This window comes from Rhinopithecus bieti, unplaced genomic scaffold (genome assembly GCF_001698545.2).
Source record: "Rhinopithecus bieti isolate Rb0 unplaced genomic scaffold, ASM169854v2 scaffold_65, whole genome shotgun sequence".
Lineage (NCBI taxonomy): Eukaryota > Metazoa > Chordata > Mammalia > Primates > Cercopithecidae > Rhinopithecus > Rhinopithecus bieti.
The window spans coordinates 3,577,194-3,602,328 of NW_016803344.1; the positions used below are offsets into that span (position 1 = coordinate 3,577,194).

General features: G+C 42.6%; 1 protein-coding gene across 6 annotated transcripts in view; it reads left to right on the forward strand.

The window, feature by feature from the left end:
• Nucleotides 1–1,042: 1,042 nt before the first annotated feature.
• Nucleotides 1,043–25,135, forward strand: part of SLC23A2 (solute carrier family 23 member 2) — a 133,066-nt gene continuing 108,973 nt past the window's right edge. For 2 of the 6 annotated variants that reach the window (XM_017877962.1, XM_017878011.1), the window contains exons 1-2: nt 1,043–1,064; nt 9,139–9,265. The gene's annotated coding sequence lies outside the window, so the exon portion shown is untranslated. Of the gene's footprint in view, nt 1,065–8,364; nt 8,388–9,138; nt 9,266–17,938; nt 18,024–25,135 lie in introns of those variants that run through there. The other 4 variants (XM_017877979.1, XM_017877986.1, XM_017877971.1 and 1 more) reach the window with 4 other exon arrangements.

A 25,135-nucleotide genomic window follows, 5' to 3' on the forward strand; every position in this document is an offset into this window, starting at 1 on the left:
GACTAAGTTGTTGGAAGGGATATCGTTTGCATTTCTAAGACTTTAACACATACGTAACATACATGCCAGAGACCTCCTGCATTCAGGTTAACACACTGGGAAGTATTGCCATAATAAAACATTTTTTCTTTTTTATGCCAATTTGAGTGAAGGATGGAATCACCATGTTTATTTTGCTTTTCTTTGATACCTAGTGAGTTTGAGCACTTTTTAATGATTCTTTTGGTTATTTATATTTTGTTTGGCTTACTGTGTTTTTTGTCAGTTTTTCCAGTCTTGTATCTATCTGTCTCTCTTTCCTGGTGATTTATAGCAGTTATTTTTATATCAAGGACATGAACACTTTGATAAATATTATACATATTTTCCCCATTTGCCTGGTAATTTTGTGATGTATTGGAGAACTAAGTCTTATTTGCAGATCTTTTTCTTTATTTAATTTTCAAATTAGAAGTCTCATTTTCAAACTTTAAAGTTTCAAAGGAAACATTTTCTTGAAGATGAATAAAATCCGTCAGAACATGATTTTGTTTAAAGTATTTTATAGATTTCTTATTTGCTTGTCTACTAAAATAACGCTTGGAACAATCAGCTGCCACCTTTGAATTTAAAAGAAAAGTAAAATTTGGAATTGAAGACTTTCCAATATTATTGTCTCTATATTTTAATATTTTTCATATATTTAGACATCTTTTTTGTAGAGACAGGATCTTTCTATGTTGTCTAGGCTGGTCTTGAACTCTTGGTCCAAAGTCATCTTCCTGCCAGGGCTTCCCAAAATGTTGGGATTATAGGTATGAGCCACCATGCTGGCCCCATTGTCTCAGTAAATGTGAACCTTAAGTTTGGGCGCTTTTGGTGTTTAGACCCTTTGGGTACACATAATGTCCTTTGGGTTGATGGTGCTCTTTTGTGTTAATTTCTTTCTTTTTTTTTTTTGAGATAGAGTCTCGCCCCGTTGCCCAGGCTGGAGTGCAGTGGTGTGATCTCGGTTCACCGTAACCTCCGCCTCCCGGGTTCAAGCGATTCTCCTGCCTCAGCCTCCTGAGTAGCTGGGATTACAGGTACACGCCACCAAGCTCAGCTAATTTTTGTGTTTTTAGTAGAGACAGGATTTTGCCATGTTGGCCAGGCTGGTCTCAAACTCCTGATTTCGTGATCGCCTGCCTCAGCCTCCCAAAGTACTGAGATTACAGACGTGAGCTCCCGCGCCCAGCCCTTTGCAGTAATTTCTTAGTTTTGATCCAGTAGTATTAAATTGGAGACTTTTGCATTATACTTAGATAATAGCCTTAAATAACTCTTTCTAATTTTGTCCTGTAGGCCTCTTGTTTAAAAATCGGCATCTCTTTGTATTCCAGCTCTCGGGAAGCACTTGTCCTAGCTAGGTTTTAGGGGCTTGCTAGTCTTGTTGGCTCCTTGAGGTTGTGGAGGGTGGCTTAATGTGTGTAGCTTCATAGCATCTGGCTCAGCACAGCTCAGAATAGGTACTACACATGCCCTGTGTGCATATCCTGACATTTTCCCTTTAACCGTCCCTAGGAGAAATGAGACCAGTATGGGTTCTGGTTCTGGGGCTGCCTCCAACTGGGTGTAAGACTCTCTTTCCCCTCTGTGCCTTCCATTGCCAGTGGTGAGCCGGGTTGCAGGATTTCTAAGCACCTTGTATTCATTCTTTCCACCCCCTTCATTGAGCACTGTCTTTCGGCAGGGTGCTGGGGAGAAGCAGCCTGCCCAGGCTTAGCCATTTCTAGGTCGTCCTCGTTTTGAGTTCACAATTCTGACCTCTAGTTACTTTAATCTGGTTATTATCTAATCGTGATCACTCCTAGACATTTTGCAGAGGTTTAGAAAGTTTTGGGGCTAACAGACATAAAATAGGCTTTTCAGCTTAGTTGAAGGTCAACAATGCTTGTTCACACGCAAAGGCACAGTTTATAAAGGGAAAAATAGAACCATTTATGTTAACCAAGCTTGACTTATTAGCACCGATAGCTGCCATGGGAGTGTTTTTTTAAGTTTGTCATTTTGCCAGGAATGTAAATTGGGGCATTACTCCTTAGATCTTCATGTAATTAGGAGGATGGACAAAGCCCCTATTTTTCTTGAATCAGAAGTTTATTATCCCATTTATAATATGGGAGTAAGGAAAGGTGTCTTTAATTTTTTTGTTTGTTTTTGTAGAGACCCTTGTTATGTTGCCCAGGCTGGTCTTGAACTTCTTGGCTCAAGCGATCCTCTTGCCTCAGCCTCCTAAAGTGCTGAGATTATACAGTGTGAACCACTGCCAGTATCTTTACTTTTTTGATGATAAGTACAACTTAGGCATTGAGCAAAACTATTTTTAATGACTTGTCTTGCATATATATTTATGAGTTTTGAGCTTTTAAAAAATCACAAATAGGGCCGGGCGCAGTGGCTCAAGCCTGTAATCCCAGCACTTTGGGAGGCCGAGACGGGTGGATCACGAGGTCAGGAGATCGAGACCATCCTGGTCTACAACCGTGAAACCCTGTCTCTACTAAAAAAAAAATACAAAAAACTAGCCGGGCGAGATGGCGGGCGCCTGTAATCCCAGCTACTCGGGAGGCTGAGGCAGGAGAATGGCGTGAACCCGGGAGGCGGAGCTTGCAGTGAGCCGAGATTGCACCACTGCACTCCAGCCTGGGTCACAGAGCGAGACTCTGTCTCAAAAAAAAAAAAAAAAAAAAAAATCACAAATAGGCCAGGTATGGTAGCTCACACCTGTAATCCTAGCACTTAGGGAAGCTGAGGCAGGAGGATCACGTGAGCTCAGGAGTTCGAGACCAGCCTGGGCAGCATGATGAGATCTCGTCTCTCTCTCTCTCTCTCTCTTTTTTTTTTTTTTTGAGACGGAGTCTCGCTCTGCCACCCAGGCTGGAGTCCAGGGCGCGGCTCTCAGCTCACTGCAAGCTCCGCCTCCCAGGTTCACGCCCCATTCTCCTGTCTCAGCCTACACCGAGTAGTCTGGGACTACAGGCGCCCGCCTCGTCGCCCGCCTAGTTTTTTGGTATTTTTAGTAGAGACGGGGTTTCACCATAAGCCAGGATGTGTCCTCGATCTCCCTGACCGTTCGTGATTCGCCGTCTCGGCCTCCCAAATGTGCCTTGGGATTACAGGCTTGAGCCACCGCGCCCGGCCAGTTTTTTTTTTTTTTTTTTGAGACATGAGTCTCAGCTCTTCACAGTGGTGCAGTCTCAGCTCACTGCAGCCTCTGCCTCCCCTTTCAAGTGATTCTCCTGCCTCAACCTTCCTAGTAGCTGGGACTACAGGTGCATGCCACCATGCCCAGCTAATTTTTGTAGTTTTTTAGTAGGGTCGGGGTGGGAGGGTTTCACCTTGTTGGCCAGGCTGGTGTTGAACTCCTGACCTCGTGATCCACCCACCTCAACCTCCCAAAGTGCTGGGATTACAAGAGTGAGCCACTGCGCCCAGCCTGAGATCTTGTCTTTATTAAGAAAATAAATAAAAATATAACACGTGTTCATTAATAATGGGTAAAGTAGAAAAGCAAAAAGAAATAGGATACCACCTGCATCTGAAACCCTGGGAGGATCCAGTTAATATTGTAGTAAGTGTCCCAGAATGCCTGTCTTGCTGAAGAAGTCATGTTCATAAAGAGAGAGATGTTCTGCCTTTTTTCACCCCACTTTGTAATAGATCATAACTATTTCCCTGTGTCATGATAGAGTACTGCAGAATGGCCCTGTAGTATTTTATCATACAGTGTTTTACTATCGCAATTTATTCATGTAGTCCTTACATAGTGGATTCTACTTGTCCTACAATTGAAGTGTATACAATTATATTCATCTAGTTACTTTTCTAGAACAATGATTTTATTGGATATGCATTTTTGTTATTTTTTTTGAGATGGAGCTTCGCTAAGCCACCCAGGCTGAAGTGCGGTGGTGTGATCTCGGCTCACTGCAACCTCTGCCCCCCTGGTTCAAGCGATTCTCCTGCCTCAGCCTCCCGAGTAGCTGGGACTACAGGCAGGCGTGCGCCACCCTGCCTGGCTACTTTTTGTATTTTTAGTAGAGACAGGCTTTCACCATGTTGGCCAGGATAGTCTTGATCTCTTGACCTCATGATCCACCTGCCTCGGCCTCCTGAAGTGCTGGGATTACAGGCATGAGCCACCGCACCCAGCCTGGATATACATTTTAAAGGAGGTGGATATTAAACATTTTAAAATTATTTTGACCAAAAACATCTAGCTGAAAATGATGGTGAATATTTCTCTGATTTTGGAATGGGGAGGGACTTTCTTTTCTTTTGGGATGAAGTCTTGCTCTTGTCCCCAGGCTGGAGTGCAATGGCGTGATCTCGGCTTACTGCAACCTCTGCATCCTGGGTTCAAGCGATTCTCTTGCCTCAGCCTCCCAAGTAGCTGGGATTACAGGCGCCTGCCACCATGCCCTATTACTTTTGTGCTAGAAAGTCCCTCCCTGGCCGGGCACGGTGGCTCACGCCTGTAATCCCAGCATTTTGGAAGGCCAACATGGGCAGATCACCTGAGGTCAGGAGTTTGAGACCAGCCTGGCCAACATGGTGAAGCCCTGTCACTACTAAAAATACAAACATTAGTCGGGTATGGTGGTGCATGCACGTAGTCCCAGCTACTTGGGAGGCTGAGGCAGGAGATTGGCTTGAGTCTGGGAGGTGGAGTTTGCAGTGAGCCAAGATGGCACCACTGCATTCCAGCCTGGGCAACAGAGTGAAACTGTCTCAAAAAAAAAAAAGAATCTAGGAATGGCAAGTGAGGTTAACATCGTATTCTTTCTTTTTCTTTTTTTCTTACCACTGCACCAATGAAGAAATACGTAGTTTTCTTCCCTTGTGCTTTGTCAGTTTGTCTGCTTTCCCAGAAAGAATTGGGAAGCTTTTTCATTTCCCATTTCTTACAAGGAAGGCTGGGAAATAACTAAGAATTTGTCTGGGCCTAGCACCTTTTGGAGAAGAGTAATTTGCTTTTGTAATTTTCTCCATTTATTGTTACTTGTTCAGGTTTTCAAAAAAATAGTTTTTGGCCAGGCGTGGTGACTCACACCTGTAATCCAGCACTTTGGGAGACTGAGGCGGGTGGATCACTTGAGGTCAGGAGTTGGAGACCAGCCTGGTCAACATGATGAAACCACATCTTTACTAAAAATACAAAAATTAGCCAGGTGTGATGGTGGGCACCTGTAATCCCAGCTACTTGGTAGGCTGAGGCGGGAGAATCACTTGAGCCCTGGAGGTGGAGGTTGCAGTGAGCTGAGATCACGCCACTGCACTCCAGCCTGGGCGACAGAGTGAGACTCTATCTCAAAACAAAACAAAACACTGAAAAAATTAGTTTTCCCCCTAAAATTGCCTGTTTCATCAAGATTTTCAAGTGCATACATGTGCTGCTTTTGTAAGTCCTTGAAAAAATACAAACATTGGGAATGATAGTATAAGGAATTAAAAATAAACTTAAAAAACAAAATGTGTTTTGAGTTTGCCCTTGTTTTCAGAAGATATTTGTCATATTCAGGAAGTATCTTTTAATTTGCATTGAAGATATTTGGTTTTTGCTTTTTAAATCAGGAGGAAGTGTTTTGTCAGCCTTTTTGGCATCTACTGAATTGATATAATGATTTGGCTGCTCAAAGGTTCTGGCCTGTTATGATACTGGCCCTGGCATTCTCTCCTTCCTGCTTTTCAAGAGTTAACATCCCTTTTTAAGGAAATGATGGTGAGTCAGTGGTAGATGTTAAATAACATAGTAAGATACACAGATGGCAATTCTGTATTATTTCCTCCCCAGTTTTTTGTTGAATGTTTTCTGTATGAAGTCAGTGTCTGGAAACCACAGCATGTAGTATGTACTTTTGCACATCCTCATTAAGAAGCAACAGAAGCACTGTGAACAGATTTTTGAGAGTTCAGTGGGCCTTGATGGGGGAAAGTCATGTGGCCGTCAATGTGTCCCAAGTGATGTTTCCTCTGACCTGCCACAGCACTCGGGCTTTGATCTCAGCCCTGTAGCCTTGCATGCAAAGAACAGAGTGCGGTGGAGGCCTGCAAATGGGAGGTGCTTTCAGCAGAGTGCTCTGCCAGAAGTTCAAGGATGCTCACTGATAGCTCAGTCTTGTTTTTGTTTGTATTGTGATTTCTTCTGCTTAGCTCCTTCCTCAGAGATTCCTTTCTCAAAAATCTATTTACATGTTCCCAGTATTAGAACCTCTGACCCAGTTCTGTGGTTTGGTCTCAATACTTGTTCTGTGTAAGTCAAATCCTTCCAGCCATCTTGCCACTCAGCTTAGAAAAATACTCTCCAAAAACATGTCTTTAAGGAGTCATAGTACTTTCGCTTCCCCATTCAGAATTTTCCAATGATTTGTAGCTAAAAATGACATTCTGTTAATTTGCACTTTGCCCTCATGGAGCCGTTTTTAATTAATAGTTTTTTAAAGGATTTGCAAAAGAAGCATACATATGTTGAAAAATAATTCTAGCTTGTCAGACTCGTATTTAGTAAATTGAGAAAGTCACACGATCTTTTCTTATGTCCACCCCACCACTTCAAAGCAGTTTGATCTGTATCCTTGCCAGCCCTGTTCTGTGTACACAAATGCATACTATGTAATTATCCTTTTAATAGAAGTGAAATCATAACCACACATATTGTACAACCTGTATTTTTCAAGGAACTGTATTTGTTATTACAGTTTAACTGAAAGTAAGCCATTCTTTTAAAGTATCTCTTCTGTTTTTTTTTCATGTTTTTTCATTATTCCTCTTGACTAGACATTGATGGATGTCACCTTTGTACCTCCCTTCTGACATCGCAAATTTCTGATAAACATAGCTTAAGGCTTGGCATAGTGGCTCGTGCCTGTAATCTCAGCACTTTGGGAGGCCGAGGTGGGTGGATCACCTGAGTTGGGTTCAAGACCAGCCTGGCCAACATGGTGAAACCGTGTCTCTACTAAAAATACAAAAAATTAGCCAGGCGTGGTGGCGGCCACCTGTAATCCCAGCTATTCTGGAGTCTGAGGCAAGAGAATCTCTTAAACCCGAGAGTGGAGGTTGCAGTGAGCCAAGATTGCGCCCCTGCCCTCCAGCCTAGGTGATAGATCGAGACTCTGTCTCATTTAAAACGGCAACAACAAAAAACCCCAAAAAACTCCCCAAAAAACCCCACATAGCTTAAGATAGATTTATGGAATGGAGATTCTATTTCAAGAAATAAATTACTTTTTGTTTTCCTTGCATGCAAAATGTTTCAGAAAGGGAAGGACCTCAGTTTTTTCATTCACTTTCTAATAATTTAAAGGGAGTATTTTTTCCTAAACAGCAAAAGACCAGTGTTTAGTTTCCAAATTAAAAAAAAAAAAAAAAAGACTCATTAGTGGTTCATTGAAGACTGGACTGGGACCAGTTCGATGGCATTTGTGTGCTATTTAACTTGGGGCCCTTGGTGATTGTTGATGCTAACTTGTCCAAGAACAAATGGTAAAAGTTGATGTCTCAACGTAAGGATTTTCCAGTGAAAATTTGGCCAAACTGTTGGTTGCCTTGCACATTTTTCACAAGGGAGGGCCAGGCTCATGGATGGGGCTGTGATGACTGTTCCCAAGACAGCCACTGAGTCAGGCTCTGGGTTCCCTTTATTGTGGAACATTGCCCAGATGCAAGAGTGGATAAAACATAGCCATTTAACAAATAGTAAAAGGAACATCTGTGTACCTGCTGATATCCCGTTTAAGAAATAGAATGTGACCGGCTTTTTGAGAAACATCCTCCCCATGTGCTAATCCATTTTTAAGAGGCTTTAAAAGAAGGTGACTTAATTTCTTTTTTGTTAAATCAAAGGCCGTGTGCTGGGGAATATGGAATTTAAAAATTATCAATGAAGAAATCCCAACTGAGAGCAAATCACTTTTTTTGCTTTTGTTTTGAGATGGGGTGTTGCTCTGTTGCCCAAGTAGGACTGCGGACTGCAGTGGCACAGTCACAGCTCACTGCAGCCTTGACCTCCTGGGCTCAAGGAATCCTCCTGCCTCAGCCTCCCGAGTAGCTGCGACTACAGGTGTGTGCCACTGCGACGAGATTGTTTTTTTTTTCTTTTTTGTTTTAGAGATGAGGTTTCACTATGTTGCCCAGGCTGGTCTTGAACTCCTGGCCTCAAGTGATCCTCCCATCCCAGCCTCCCTACAGTTGTGAATAACTGCCTGGCCCCAAATTGCTATTTATTTGTTTATTTATTTGAGACAGAGTCTCACTCTGTCAGCCAAGCTGGAGTGCAGTTGCACAATCACAGCTCACTTCAACCTCAATCTCCTGGGCTCAGGTGATCCTCCACCTTTCACTCTCCTGAGTAGCTGGGATTACAGGTGCGCGACACCATACCTGGCTAGTGTGTGTGTGTGTGTGTGTGTGTGTGTGTGTGTGTGTGTTTTGTAGAGACCACCCTGTTGCTCAGGCTGGTCTCGAACGCCTGGGCTTAAGTGACCTACCTGCCTTGGCCTACCAAAGTGCTGGGATTACAGGTATGAGCCATTGTGCCTGGCTAAAAATTGTTTTTTTATAGGTGTTCTAAAATACTATCTTTCAAAATACTTTGTAGAAATGGAGAGTGGATTTTTTTTTTTTTAGACAGAGTCTCGCTCTGTCGCCCAGGCTGGAGTGCAGTGGCACCATCTTGGCTCACTGCAAGCTCTGCCTCCCGGGTTCACGCCATTCTCCTGTCTCAGCCTCCTGAGTAGCTGGGACTATAGGCACCCGCCACCACGCCCGGCTAATTTTTTGTATTTTTAGTAGAGACGGGATTTCCCTGTGTTAGCCAGGATGGTCTCGATCTCCTGACCTCGTGATCCACCTGCCTCGGCTTCCCAAAGTGCTGAGAGTGCAGGCGTGAGCCACCGAGCTTGGCTGGAGAGTGGATTTTTAAAGAACTGAAGGTGCAGTTTGTGACCCTGCCTAGGGATAGGCTGGGGTCTCGGAGGCAGTCCATAAAAATGAAGAAGCAGTAATAGAGCACATTCTAGGATTGAACATGACTGGGTGAAAAATAGACTCCATTCATGCAGAGTGCCTCCTGCTAGGTTTGTTACTATTTTAAGTTTACCATTTGCTTTTCTCCAGCTAGGTCTTGACTCCACTAACGGGGACTTCCCATACGGCTTTGAACTTGGACCTTGGCGCATAAGCAAATGTAACTCAGCGACTTGTAATGGAAAGCATATGGACAGGTCTACACCACATCACTTAGGTGCGTGTAAAACACAACCTCTGGTTGTGTTTCCTTTTCTTTTCTTACTTTTTCTGAAACATGGTCTTGCTGTGTCACTCAGGCTGGAGTGCAGTGGCACGATCGTGGCTCATGGCAGCCTTGGCCTGCTGGGCTTATGTGATCCTTCTACCTCAGCTTCCCAAGTAGCTGGGACTACAGACATGAGCCACAGTACCTGGCTAATTTAAAAAAAATTTTTTTTTTGTAGCGATGGGGTCTCACTATGTTATCTAGGCTGGTTTCTAACTCCTGGGCTCAAGTGACGCTCCTGCCTCTGCCCCCCAAAGTGCTGGGGATATAGGCGTGAGCCACCATGCCTGGCTAGTTATGCTTTGTGGTAGAATTGGGCTGGCAACTCTGTAGCATTAGAACCGTTTTGTACTTGACCTTACCTTTGTACGTTTTTTACATGTCGAGAACAGTCTAAATGCACAGCCTTTGGAGTAATGAATTGTTAGGTTAATGCTAATGATAAGGTAATGGACTTCTTTAGGCCAAATTCAACGTAAGTAGATTAAACTAGAAAATAAACAGGCACAGTCTTGCCACTTATATTAATTACAAAGTAGGAGGTAGATATTTTCAGTTTTCTTTCATGCTTTTGACTTTATCAACACAACAGCAAAAATTTGTTGAATACCTCCTGCTCTTGGGGCCCTCCATGAGGTTTATACATGAGGACCCTGGAGTGGAAAGAGATTTAAGAATTGTTTCCTTGCCCCTTTTCAAGCATTCTCTGCAGTTTAATTAATGAGACTAACCACATGTACGTTACTAAGGAGCATTCTTTTTTTCCTCCTTCTGCTGTTTCCCTTATCCCCAAAGCTTGGTGAACATTTTGAGTATTTTTAATTTTGTGCTATTATAAGCAATACTGCAATCAGATTTCTGCTTGGGGAAAACATCTTAGCGGTAATAGTGATGGGCACAGTGCATGACCTTTTAAAAATTTGATATATATTGATAAATTATCCTGCAGAAAAGCCGCAAGTATTTCACATCTGCTGATACATTCTTTCAGATACTCTGCTTCTGGGTGTGGTGGTGCCCGCCTATAGTCCCAGCTACTCTGGAGACTGAAACAGGAGGATCACTTGAGCCCAGGAGTTCAAGGATTTAGTGAGCTCTGATTGTGCCAGCGCACTCTAGCCGGGATGGCAGAGTGAGACCCTGCCTCAATAAAAAAAAAAAAAAGGATGCTGTCAGATACATTGACTTGTTAAAACTAAATTTATTCAGTATGGTGGATGTAAAATGTTATGTCAGTATTATTTTAAAAAATTTTCTGTGCAGTAAAATTTACTTTCTGTGTACACTTATAAGAACTTTTACAGATACCTAGAGAGGATCATTCCTTTTAAAAAATTTTTTAAGACTTCTAATAAAGGCTGGGCGTTTTGGCTTACATCTGTAATCCCAGCACTTTGGGAAGCTGAGGTGGGCAGATCACCTGAGGTCCGGAGTTCGAGACCAGCCTGTACAACATGGAGAAACCCTGTCTAAAGTACAAAAACTTAGCCGGGCATGGTGGCGCATACCTGTAATCCCAGTTACTTGGGAGGCTGAGTTCGGAGAATTGCTTGAACCTGGGAGGCAGGAGATTGCAGTGAGCTGAGATTGCGCCATTATACTCCAGCCTGGGTAAAAAGAGGGAAACTCTGTCTCAAAACAAAACAACAACAAAAAACCAAAAAAACACTTCTAATAAAGAAGTCTCTACTTACTACTAAAAACAAAACAAGGCTGGGCATAGTGGCTTACACCTGTAATCCCAGCACTTTGGGAGGCCAAGGCGGGCAGATCACGAGGTCAGGAGTTCAAGACCAGCCTGGCCAACATGGCTGGTGAAACCCCATATCTACTAAAAATACAAAAATTAGCCGGGCATGGTGGTGCACACCTGTATTGCTAGCTAATCTGGAGGCTGAGGCAGGAGAATTGCATGAACTCGGGAGGCAGAGGTTGCAGTGAGCCGAGATCGTGCCACTACACTCCAGCCTGGATGACAGAGCCGGACTCAGTCTCAAAAAATTAAACAAACAAACAAACAAACAAACAAACAATTAAACAAACAAAAAAAAAAAAAAGAAAAGAAAAGAAAAATATACATCCCGACATTTTTAATGATTTACCTTGTCAAGCCTATTTACTTATTTCTGAAGGAAGAGGACACCTGGCTCTTTTCTTAGCGGTCACCTTTAATTCCAGGTCTTTCTTTGAAATCACTCCCTTAGTTCATCCTTTTTTCTCATTGGCACTTTCATCGCCAAGGTCCTTTTCCTTGGATTAACACAATAGCTTCTTGATCTCCATTTTGATCCCCATTATCCTGTGGTGGACGACTGCTCTCCTTGCTTGCCCAGAAACTCATGTTGCATGAAGCCGTTCTGTGTTGATGTTTGCCTTTCAAGGCTACTTTGACTCCACAAAGGTTTTTCTTCCTTTGCTTCCCTGCCCTCTGACCTCCAGGTGCTGGGGTTAGGCTGTTGTGTTCAGCGCCAAAAGCCCATCATTTGCCACCTATCTCTGGACCTCCCTGGTGGCATCTGTCTCGGGATTCCTGCCATCTTTCAAGGCTGACCCTAATCTCACTTCGTAAAAGTCATTTCTGACAACTTCCAGCCTGGAGTTCCAATGTCCCTGAGCTCTCCTGCCCAGTTTGATGGTTGTATGTGTTTTCTCTAATTTGCTAGGTGTCTGGGCTGTACCATCAGGTGGGAAAGAGCCTCAGCATAATGTGTCTCCATCTCCTTGCTCCAGCCCACCAAGGGCAGTCAGGGATCTAGTTGGATGGTTGGTGTCATTCCATTTGCCTTGAGATGATCAGTACAGATCCTGAAATGTTACGCTCTTACTAAACTGAGAAAAGAGGAGGTTTGCTCATACCTTTCATTTTCGTCGTTAATATCATACAGATGACCGTTTAGTGCCTGGCTTTCATAGCTGAGAACACCCACTTTGCTTGGTGCCTGAAGCCTGCAGACTGGCTGCCTGGTTCTGGTCGAAGGGTATTTTAGCATTTGCTAGAACCACCACAGATGCTGCAGGACTCAGATATAAACTGGATCAAAAGTTTTGAGCAGTGAAGAGAATTTTCTATTTTATTGGTGCCTGATTTCCAAGAAGCCTTGTATCGGGAAATCCTGATATTTTTGGTTTAGAGTCTTTGTGCTGTTGACGTCAGTGTCTCACTTTCTCATTACCAGACATGTTGTATAAAAATGCTGCGTTGCTTATGGTTTGATCAGTAGCAACAAGATAATTAAATATTTACTGGAGAAATTGGGTGGTTTCACAAACCTATGTAAACACTGATGGTGATTACAGAGCTTACATAAGAAGGTAAGGAAGGAAGATGGAACAGTTGTGTAATAGTTACTATGAAAGAGATTCCAAGCAAATTAGAACAAGTCTGGCCTTTTCAACTGGTTATTTTGAAAAATCAACATGTTAGTGTTGGATTAAGACCAGATGTTTATAAATTGTCTAAGTTGTTTGCTGATTTTTCTGTATGGTATTTAAAAAAAAAATCAATAAATTTGTCCCATAACTTCTAACGATAATCCTTTTTAAATACACATATTGTTTTGTTTTAGGTTTGCCGTAAACTGGAACTTGCAGATCAATAGCAATAAAGCCTTTCTGGATTTGAGTAGTGTTTACCTTTGGATGGGCCCTGTGTTTTACTTAGATTTCTTGTACTGGTTCTGGGCTTCCCTCAAAGAGCCTCTGCCTCCAGCTCTTCTGACCTTTCGTCTTGCGCTTCTCGTTAGCACAAGATTTCTGCTTCTGGATTTCTGCTTTGGTCTCTTTTATATCTGCCTTCTTCCCTCGTCTCAGTTCTGTGTGTGGAAAATTAGGTTATGACACCTGCTCCCCATCATGTCATCTACCCAGCTGACTGTGCAGGATATTAATGATAGGGTTGGCTTTGATGTTTGGATAAAGATGGCCATGTCTCTGTGTGTGTGTGTGTGTGTGGTTGTGTGTGTAAAATCAAACTATCAAAAGTTTACACATTCATAGGATGTGGTCTTATCATGATTACCCTGGTTGTGTGCTCTGAAATAGTGTTTTCTCTTTCCCTGGTATCCACATTTTTTAGACTAGCAGTACCTAATACCATTATAATGGAAGTCACATATGTAATTTTGAGGTAGCTACGTTAAAGGAAAACAAGAACAATTAATTTTAGTAATATATTTTATAAGCTGATACATTGAAAACAATTCAGTGCAATCAATATAAAATTATTAATGAGTTATTTACATTCTTTTTTATTTTCATGGCAACCCTTTAAAGTCTATTGTATATGTTACATTCATAGCACACACCAGTTGGACCAACACGTTTGAGGTGCTCAGTAGCCACCTGGGGCTGGTGGCTCGCACATTGGATAGCACAGTTTAAAACCCACATTGCTTTATTTACCACTGAGCAGTATGTTTTCAACTTCCAAGCTCTTGGAGTTTTCAGTATTTCATCATGTAAGCCCCTTCTATTTCAGAGACTATGTAGTAATACATACTCACACTTGAACAATGCTACTAAAGCTTCCCCTTCCTCACCTTTTTTCCTTTCAAATTTAGATTTTCAGTTGCCTGGAAAATGCATATGAACCAGTTCAACAAGTAAATTGATCTCCCCTGCCGCCCCTACCTCAGTCTATAGGTATATTTTTCTTTTTTACCCAAGAATCACAAATATGTTCCATAGCTTATCATTCTTTTTTTAATTTCTTTTTGAGACAGGGTCTCCCTCTGTTATCCAGGCTGGAGTGTGGTAGTATGATTATCGCTCATTGAGATGGAGTCTCACTCAGTCACCCAGGGTGTAGTGCAGTGGCAGTCTTGGGTCACTTTAACCTCTGCCTCCCGGGTTCAAGCAATTCTCCTGCCCCAGCCTCCTGAGTAGCTGGAATTACAGGCGCATGCCACCACGCCCAGCTAATTTTTGTATTCTTAGTAAAGACGGTGTTTTTCTATGTTGGCCACACCGGTCTGCAACTCCTGACCTCAAGTGATCTGCCTGCCTTGGCCTCCCAAAGTGCTGGGATTACAGGCCTGAGCCACCGCGCCCAGCCAAGGTTGATGCTTCCTCTTCAGCTTTCCTAGTAGCTGGGACTACAAGCACGCACCACCACACCTGGCTAATTTTTTGTAGAAACGGGGTTTTGCTATGTTACCCAGGCTGATCTCGAACTTCTGGGCTCAAGCGATATGCCTGCCTTGGCCTCCCAAAGTACTGGGATTACAAATGTGAGCCACTGGGTCCAGCCAGTGTGTAATTTTGACAAATTAAAGTTTGGTTGCAATGAATGAGTCTCATTTCTTTTTCAAATAAAGAAGATCTAGGAAATGTGAAGAAGTATGATAACTAATATTAGATAAAAATAACCCTTGAAAGAGTTGAGATCCAAGAATAAAAAGGATTTAAGGAAAATCAGGACTCCCTGAACACAGTAGGTTTACCGAATATGAAGACCGCTTACCTTTTGACCACACCTTTGGTTTTCTAAGTTACTCAGGTGCCATCAGCATGCCCTTAGGAATGAGAAATTTAGCCTCCTGGTTACCAGAAACTCTAACCCTCCCAGCACTCTCTCCAGGAGCACACTGACTGTATCAATAGGGTGTTTTTTCTTAGCACTGCTGTTGACTGTCAGAATTTCTCTTCTAGTTTGTCTTACCCGTATATTTATTTCAGTGTTGTCCTTAGATAATGGCTCAGGCTTTTAAGAATTATGAAAGTGACATATGTACGCTGTAGAAAAATAAGGGAAAAAAACCGCATATAATTCCATCATCTGAGATAATAATTTACTATTTTGGTATTTTCCTTTCTTTTTTTCTCTTCTTTTCCCTTCTCTTCTACTCTTTTCTTCCTTCCTTTTTTTCTTGTCTTCTTCTTCTTCTTCTTTTTTTTTAATTTGAGACAGAATCTTGCTCTCGTCACCCAGGCTGGGGTGCAGTGGTGCGATCTTGGCTCACTGCAACTCTACCTCCAGGGTGCAGGGGATCCTCCTGCCTCAGCCTCCTGAGTAGCTGGGACTGCAGGAATGTGCTACCACACCTGGCTAATTGTTTGGTGTCCCTTTGTTTTCTGCATGTGTGCACACACTGAAATGGGATTATCAGGTTTGTTTTGTAAACCTGCCTTTTTCTCAGTTTAATAATGCACTCCATACGTTGCCATGTCAGTCACCCATGTTTTAATCTCTGAAATATGCTCATGTAAGAATGTGCCCACAGTTGTACCAACCAGTCCTCTATTTTAGGCATTAATATTTTCCCGTCTGATTTTGGATTACTCTAAGCATTATTTTAATGAACACTCACAAAATGAAAAATTTAAGCCTGTTTTAATTATTTTGCTAGGATAAATTTCTTAAGAGTAAAATTGTTAGGTCAAAGGCTATGTGTATTTTTAGAGCCTTTGGTGATGTTAAATTACCATCTAAAAATGTTATGGCTGGGTGCAGTGGCTCACGCCTATTATCCCAGCACTTTTGGAGGTTGATGTGGTCGGATTGCTTGAGCCCGGGAGTTCCAATACCAGCCAGGGCAACATGGCAAGACCCCAGCTCTACAAAAAATAGAAAAATTAGCGTGTGCCTGCAATCCAAGCTACTTGGGAGGCTGAGGCGGGAGGATCACCTGAGCCCAGGGAGGTCAAGGCTGCAGTGAGTCATGATTGTGCCACTGCACTCCAGCTTGAGCAATAGAGTGAGACCCTATCTCAAAAAAAATAAAAAAGTTAGGGTAATTATTACTCCACTAGCAGTATATCCAAAGCGCTTGCATGCTAAAGGAATGTTAAAAATTATTAGTAAATTTATAATTTGTTGTGTAAATTATAAATGGTACATTTTATTTTTGCCTTTTTGATTTTTTGCTTTTTTTTTTTGAGACAGAGTCTTACTGTGTCACCCAGGCTGGAGTGCAGTGGCACTATCTCGGCTCACTGCAACCTCCGCCTCCTGGGTTCAAGTGATTCTGGTGCCTCAGCCTCAGGAGTAGCTGAGGCTACAGGTATGTGCCATCATGCCTGGCTAATTTTTGTATTTTTAGTAGAGATGAGATTTCACCATGCTGGCCAGGTTGGTCTTGAACTCCTGGCCTCAAGTGATCCACCTACCTTGGCCTCCCAAAGTGCTGGAATTATATAAGCATGAGCTACCGCGCCTGGCCAGATTTTTTTACATTTTTCAATAAGAAAGCTTACATATGGTCATATTCCTGCTGGCAACAGAGAATCATAGTAAAGGAGTTATGGCAGCCTTAGGAATTCTTAGAGCCATGCAGACTACTTTTAAGTGTGTGTGGCTGTGACTAAGGGGTACTGAAGGCAGCGTGCCAGAGCACCTGTTTTCCTGTCCTGGTGGCTTGCTGGATACATTTTTAGGTATATACCCTCCACTTATCTTCTGCTGATCACCATTTGGGAACTGGATAGACCCAGAAAACGTGGATCCCTGGCTTCATGAACTTGAGAAAAGCATAGCTTTGGATAACGAAGAACATTTGACATGAATTGTGCTCCTTGCTTTGGGAGAATAGCAAAGAGTGCAGTGAGTGATTTGGATTTTGAGGGGTGTGGAAAGGATTTGCTGAGGAATTGATATTTATATTCTCCAGGTGTTGCAGTATTTCCAGGTAGAGGGAATAGCAAGCAGGCTGTGTCCTTCAGCCTTAATTCAACTACTTTTGTTAGTTTTGAAGCCTTTTTCCTCTTTGCCATCATCTGGCAACTTTTTTTGAGAGAGTCTTGCTCTGTCATCCAGGCTGGAGTGCAGGGGTGTGATCTCGGCTCACTTGCAACCTCCGCCTCCCTGGTTGTAAGCGATTCTCCTGCCTCAGTGCCCCCGAGTAGCTGGGATTTCAGGTGCGTGCCACCACACCTGCCTAATTTTGTATTTTTAGTAGAGACGGGGTTTCACCTTGTTAGCCAGGATGGTCTCGATCTCCTGACCTCGTGATCCGCCCGTCTGGGCCTCCCAAAGTGCTGGGATTCAGGTGTGAACCACTGCGCCAGGCCATCTAGCAACTTCTTGACCTTTCTTTATGCCCCTTGAATGTTGGCTTCTGGCCTGCCACATTTCTTTCCACTGTGTCTTCTAGCATCATCTCTCAGTCGCTGGCTCATCCGGTCATGAGATCTCACTGTCCCTTTACCTTTTGCAGGGAGTTTTACTTCCAGTTTATATCAGCTCTCCCAGGCCCAGTCATCTCCCAGACAGCACTTTGGGATCCTGAGCTGGGAGTGTGTCTACACACCCTGTCCTAGCTCTCATTTCTCCCCTTCATTGGTCCTGGTGCTCCAGCTCTGTGGTGCTCTCTAGCTTCCTCCTGCTTCCCCAGTCCTTTTTACCTGCTACGGACGCCACAGGAAATTACGTGGCTGCCATCTTACTAAATGGTCTCCTCCCTCTCTGAGGTGCCTCCAGAACTTGTCAAGCTCCCTCAGGCCCTGGTCCTACTATTCTGTTTTGTTTGTTTTTTTTTTTGTTTTGGGCTGGTTGAACTCTGCTGGAGAGAAACCAGACAGCAAGGTGACTTTCTCTATTTCACATTATGAGTTCTGGGCTCAGCTGGACTTTGATTTTTTTTTTTTTAAATAATATCATTTTCTCGTCATTTTCTTCTTCCATAGCTACTTCTGTCCAATCAGATACCCAGCATTTCTACTCTCAGCCATGACCTCTGCTTCTTAGTTCATTAAGAAAACAAGTGATCAGGTAAGCACTCCCCCAACTTCCTGCCCTCCTCTCACCTCATGCTGCCTTGCGTAAGGGCAACTGTCTGCATACATCTCTACCCACAGAGGCTATGAGGCAATCACTGGAGATGGTCTGTGTGGAACTGTCCGAACAAATTCTACAAGTTTTCCTATCAAGGTTACATGAGAACTGCTTTTCACTCCCTGTGGCATAGAGATTCTCTGGCTGAGGGGGATATGTTTGTGTTTTCATAAAAGACAGTATTTTAGAAGTGATATGACACTTGGAGGGGGTTAAATCATCCCCAAAATAGAACTCATCAATGGCACAGTCAGGGCTGGAATCTCAATCATGTCCTCGGTGGCCTGTCCTTACGTGAAATAAAAACACTTTAGATCAAGGGTGTCCAATCTTTTGGCTTCCCTGGGCCACACATAAAATACACTATCACTAATGATAGCTGATGAGCTTAAAAAAATCGCATAAAATCTCAAATGTTTTAAGAAAGTTATGAATTTGTGTTGGACTGCATTCACAGCTGTCCTAGGCCAAGGACTGGACAAGCTTGCTTTAAATAGGCCCTACTCTGGGGGCTGGAGGTAAAGAGGGCGTCAAACTTATTTGTAATTAAAAAAATAGATAGATCAAGTGTGGTGGCTCACACCTGTAATCCCAGCACTTCGGGAGGCCAAGACGGGCAGATCACGAGGTCAGGAGATCGAGACCATCCTGGCTCACAAGGTGAAACCCCGTCTCTACTAAAAATACAAAAAATTAGCCGGGAGTGATGACACGCACTTGTAGGGAGACTTGCTTGAACCTGGGAGGTGGAGGTTGCAGTGAGTCGAGATCATGCCACCTCACTCCAGCCTGGGGGACAAAGCTGGATAGTAGATCTATTTAGTGTGTGAGTGTGTGTGTACTACCACCTACTTAATCACTCTGGAAAATGTTCCCAAATGTTGGTACAAGTAGCTAGAGTTCGTTTATTTTAACTGCAGTATTTTATTTCATTGATTAAATGTAGCATAACTTACTTAGATATTCTCATCTTGACATAGCATAATGAACAGAATGATTGTCCTCACCTGGGTGGGTTTCTCGAGGATGGAGTATGCTAACTGGCCTTGCTGGATCATAGTGCATACACATTTTCAACCAACTAAATATTACCAGTGGTTCTCCCAAGTATTTGAACCAATTTTCTTCTCTGGCAACATGATAGAGGAATTCCTGTTTATTCACAGTCTTGCCAATACTTCATATTACTAAACTCTTATTCTAGACTTATCTGATGAATGTGGAATGATAATTGTGTTTTAATAGAGATATGCTATGTGGTTTGTGGATATTCACTAGTTGATGTTTACTAGTTCAAGGTGAATGTTGTTTCCAGGTTTTGGCTAGTATAAATAAAGCCACTAGAGGTCAGGTATGGTAGCTCACAGTTGTAATCCCAGCAGTTTGGGAGGCTGAGGTGGGAGGATCACTTGAGCTCAGGAGTTTGAGACCAGCCTGGGCAACATAGCAAGACCTCATCTCTACAAAAACAATGACAGTAAAAAAAAATTAGCTGAGTATGGCAGTACACATCTGTAGTTCTCTCTACTTAGGAGACTGAGGCGGGTGGATTGCTTGAGGTCGGGAGTTTGATGCTGCAATGAGCTATGAGCCTGTCACTGTAATCCTGCCTATGTGACAGAGTGAGACCCTGTGTCTAAAAATAAAAATAGCTGATATGGTGGCTCATGCCTATAATCCCAGTGATCCAGAGGCCAAGGTGGGAGGTTCGCTTGAGCCCAGGCAATAGCCTGGGCAACATGATGAAACCTTGTCTCTACAAAAATTACAAAAATTAGCCAGGTGTGGTAGCACACACCTGTAGTCCCACCTACTTGGGAGGCTGAGGTGGGGGGAATCACTTGAGCCCAAGAGGTTGAGGCTGTAGTGAGCCATGATTGTACTCAGTGAGAGTGATGGCACTCCAGCCTGGGTAGCAGAGTGAGACCTTGTCTCAAAATAAATAAATAAAAATAAAAAATAAAACCATTATTGACATTTATGTACATGTTCTTATCTGAACATAAGGTTTCATTCAGCCATAGATACCCAGGAGTAGTATTGCTGGGTCTTATGGAAACATATGTTTAACTTAATAAGAAATGACCAAATGGTTTTCCAAAGTAGTCGTACCATTTTGCATACCCACTCAAGAGTATGAGGGTTCCAGTAACTTGTCTTTTTTTGTTCTAACCGTTTTAATAGGTATGTCATACACCATGTTTTTTTGTTTTTTTGTTTTTTTTTTTGAGACGGAGTTTCCCTCGCCCAGGCTAGAGTGCAATGGCACAATCTTGGCTCACCGCAACCTCTGCCTCCTGGGTTCAGGTGATTCTTCTGCCTCAGCCTCCTGAGTAGCTGGGATTACAGGCATGTGCTATTTTTTTTTTTTTTTCTTTTGTATTTTAGTAGAGATGGGGTTTCTCCATGTTGGTCAGACTGGTCTTGAACTCCCGATCTCAGGTGATCTGCCTGCCTTGGCCTCCCAAAGTGCTGGGATTACAGGTGTGAGCCATCACGCCTGGCCCTTTCATACAGCTTTTAATCCAAAGAATGAAATTTAAAATCAGATTATATTTTAAAGTTATTTAAAGTAATTAAATTTTGCCCTTCTTGCTCTTGGATGATCTTTTTTTCTTTCTCTTTAATTCAGAATCAGAGCATTGTGTTAGGGTGACCAAATAGTGAAGAGATGGTATAGTACAGCATAACATTTGCAGCTACTCGGCCAGGCATCCCAGCAATTTGGGAGGCTAACGCAGGTGGATTTCTTGAGCCCAGGAGTTTGAGACCAGCCTTGGCATCTTGGTGAAACCTTGTCTTTACCAAAAATACAAAAATTAGCCAGTCTTATAACCCGGTTTCAAAAAAAAAAAAAAAGTAAATATTTGCAGCTACTGCTAGAAAATTAGATAAATGTATTTTCTTGCTGAGAAATACATGGAGTTTTTCATTTNACTCCCGATCTCAGGTGATCTGCCTGCCTTGGCCTCCCAAAGTGCTGGGATTACAGGTGTGAGCCATCACGCCTGGCCCTTTCATACAGCTTTTTAATCCAAAGAATGAAATTTAAAAATCAGATTATATTTTAAAGTTATTTAAAGTAATTAAATTTTGCCCTTCTTGCTCTTGGATGATCTTTTTTTCTTTCTCTTTAATTCAGAATCAGAGCATTGTGTTAGGGTAACCAAATAGTGAAGAGATGGTATAGTACAGCATAACATTTGCAGCTACTCGGCCAGGCATCCCAGCAATTTGGGAGGCTAACGCAGGTGGATTTCTTGAGCCCAGGAGTTTGAGACCAGCCTTGGCATCTTGGTGAAACCTTGTCTTTACCAAAATACAAAATTAGCCAGTCTTATAACCCGGTTTCAAAAAAAAAAAAAAAGTAAATATTTGCAGCTACTGCTAGAAAATTAGATAAATGTATTTTCTTGCTGAGAAATACATGGAGTTTTTCATTTACTAGTTGAACTGTTTTATTTCTGGAAAATGTGTATTAAAACTTTATAGTGAAGAATGTTAAACCTCCATTTTAATCCACCTACTGGTGTGATTTCTCCCCCTCCCCTCCAGGCTTTGAGTAAGATTTAGTTTGAGGATACTCGTTCCACTACTAAAAACAGAAGTGCAGAAACTACAGGAGTAGGGCAGCAATCTTACTTTACAGAGGCATTTTCGGCTCACTGGTTAATGACTTTCCTACACATACAGCACCATGCATGGTATCCAGTGAGGGGTACAGATGCCAGTGCAGTGATGCTTCACCACTAACCCTTCTACTGCAGCCTGCTAACTAGGATACACTGTAATGTATGTGAGTCTTGAGCTGGAAGGGTGCAGGCAGTCTTCACAGTGGATTTGCTTTGAGAGTTGGATGAAGTGTTTTTGCTTCATTGCTGGAATTGTGGTATGTGCTTGTCAGCACACATTCTGAATCATGCCTTGAGATTATGGTTGAGTGGCCAGGCTTTAAGTATCTGCCAAAGAAGCCAATTTAATACGTTTTCGATAGTCAAGGTGAACAATGAATTTATTCCTTTCACCCAGATGCTTAGCTTTTACCATGAACCTGCTATTTAGTTCCTCTGAAGAAAAATAACTTCAACCCTCTATTCTGCCACCATACTCCCCAGGTTAAGAATATGTACTGATCTTGTATTTCCTTTGAAAAATTTGGAAACTAGGGTTGTTCCAAATGTGATGTCTTACTAGTGCTCTTTGCAGATTTTGTATTTTTTTTTTTTTAATGTCAGAATTCTTATTCTTAGAATGGACATAATATACAATTTTTTTTTCTTGAATGTCAGGTTTCTTTTTTTTGTTTGAGATGGAGTCTCACTCTGTTGCTCAGGCTGGAGTGCAATGGCCTGATATTGGCTCACTGCAACCTCTGCCTCCCAGGTTCAAGAGATTCTCCTGCCTCAGCCTCCCTAGTAGCTGAGATTACAGGCACACGCCACCATGCCCAGCTAACTTTTTTTTTTTTTCTTTTTGAGGCGGAATCTCACTCTGTCGCCCAGGCTGGAGTGCAGTGGCCAGATCTCAGCTCACTGCAAGCTCCGCCTCCCGGATTTACGCCATTCTCCTGCCTCAGCCTCCCGAGTAGCTGGGACTACAGGCTCCCACCACCTCGCCCGGCTAGTTTTTTGTGTTTTTTTAGTAGAGACGGGGTTTCACTGTGTCAGCCAGGATGGTCTCGATCTCCTGACCTTGTGATCCGCCCGTCTCGGCCTCCCAAAGTGCTGGGATTACAGGCTTGAGCCACTGCGCCCGGCCATTTTTGTATTTTTTAGTAGAGATGGGTTTCACCCTGCTGGAGGCTGGTCTGGAACTCCTGACCTCAAGTGATCCGTCCGCTATGGCCTCCCAGAGTGCTGGGATTACAGGCATGAGCCACCGCACCAGGCCTGAGTGTCAGGTTTCTTTCTTTTTTTTTTTTTTATTTTAATTGAGACAGAGTCTCTTTCTGCCGCCCAGGCTGGAGTGCAGTGGCACGATCTCGGCTGGCTGCAACCTCTTCCTCCCGGGTTCAAGCGATTATCGTGCCTCAGCCTCCCAAGTAGCTGAGATTACAGGTGTACATCACCACGCTTGGCTAATGTTTGTATTTTTAGTGGAGAGGTGGTTTCACTGTGTTGCCCATGCTGGTCTCGAACTTCTGGGTTCGAATGGTCTGCCCATCTCAGCCTCCCCAAGTGCTGGGATTAAGGGCATGAGCCACTGTGCCCAGCCTGAATGTCAGGTTTCTTTATTCTTTTTTTTTTTTTTTGAGATAGTGTCTCGCTCTGTTGCTTAGGCTGGAGTGCAATGGCATGATCTCGGCTCACTGCAACTTCTGCCTTCTGGTTTCAAGGGATTCTCCTGCCTCAGCCTCTCGAGTAGCTGGGATTACAGGTGCCCACCACCATGCTTGGCTAATTTTTGTATTTTTAGTAGAAATGGGGTTTCATCATGTTGGCCAGGCTGGTCTTGAACTCCTGACCTCAAGTGATCTGCCCGCCTTGGCCTCCTGAAGTGCTGGGATTACAGGCGTGAGCCACTGCACAGGCCTGTTGGGTTTTTTTTTTTTTGGGGGGGGGGGATATAGTTTTAGCTGCTGTAACATGCTGGGATGACACAATCAAAGTGTTTTCCTCACATAGTCTGTCCCCCGCTTTAAAATTTCTAGAGTATTGATTTTTATTTTTAAAATTAACTTTTAGAGATAGTGTCTTGCTCTGTCATCCAGGCTTGAGTGCAGTGTCGTGATCATAGTTCACTGAACATTGAACTCCTAGGTTCAAGCCATCCTCCTGCCTCACCCTACTGAGTAGCTGGGATAACAGGCACACCTCACCATGCCCAGGTAATTAAACAAAAAAATTTTTTTTTTTTTTTTGCACAGATGGGGGTCTTGCTATGTTGTCCTGGATGGTTTCAAACTCCTATCCTCAAGTGATCCTCCTGACTCAAGCCCCCCAAAATGCTGGGAATATAGGCATAAGCCATCATGCTTGGCTTCTTAGAGTGTTGATTCTTTTACATAGTCCAAGGTGGTTCCTGCAGCCAGTAAGAAGAGGGAAGGGAGAGGGGAGGTCATGCTTACTTTCACCCATATCTGTTGGCTAAGGTTGGCTGCATCTAGCTGCAAGGGAGGCTGGGAAATGTTGCCTTAATTAATTCAGTTGGTTGTGTGCCCCAACTTAAAACCAAGGATTTTATTAGTTGAATTACTAATCGAATGGCAGAGAAGGGCCCATGGAGACACTTGGTTGCCTCTGATACCTCTTAATGAAATATAAAGTTGCTACAATAATAAGAACAGTCAGTAATTGGAAACAAATTGAATATGAAATGAATATGTGTTTTCATTTTGTCTACTTTTCTTTATGTTTGAAATTTTCCAAAAGAGGTTTTTATAAAGACTACATTTAGATTTCCTACTTCTACCAAGTGCCAGTTAGATTTTATAACACTAGAGGGTGCTGTTAATGCATTTGCTTTTAGCATTTCTAGCATCTGCCCCCTTGTCTTATTACAGAATCAAAGTGGGTTTTGTCCAGCTGATAATCTTGAATCTCTTTTATTGTTTTACTCAGTTTTACAATAGCAGGGGCACGGAAATGTCAATATCTAACATTATCTGGAAAGACAAAAATGATGATTACCAAATGTGGAATTAAAAGAAAAACATTTTAGATTTTATTCATAAAAGGAAAACAAATCAGAGATTATGTTAATCAGATTAGATATTTTCAAATGCAAAGTTATTTCTGAAGACTTAAAAGTTTTTTTCTTGTATTTGTCCATGTTTAGCATTTTAGTTGTTTTGCCCTATTTTCTGTCCTGAGTTTACTAACCATACATACATACTAAGAATTGAGCTATTGCTAATTTTTCCTCCCAATATATAAGGAGAGGGGCATTACTAAAAATTTAAAAATGTAGATAAACACAACAAGAAACACCTGTAACCCCTGTATTCTAGAGATTACCACCATAAACTGCTTGGTGCATAGCCATTTTTTTCTTTTAAAGCACAATTGCACATGTGTGCATACAGTACTTTTCTTTTCTTTTTTTTTTTT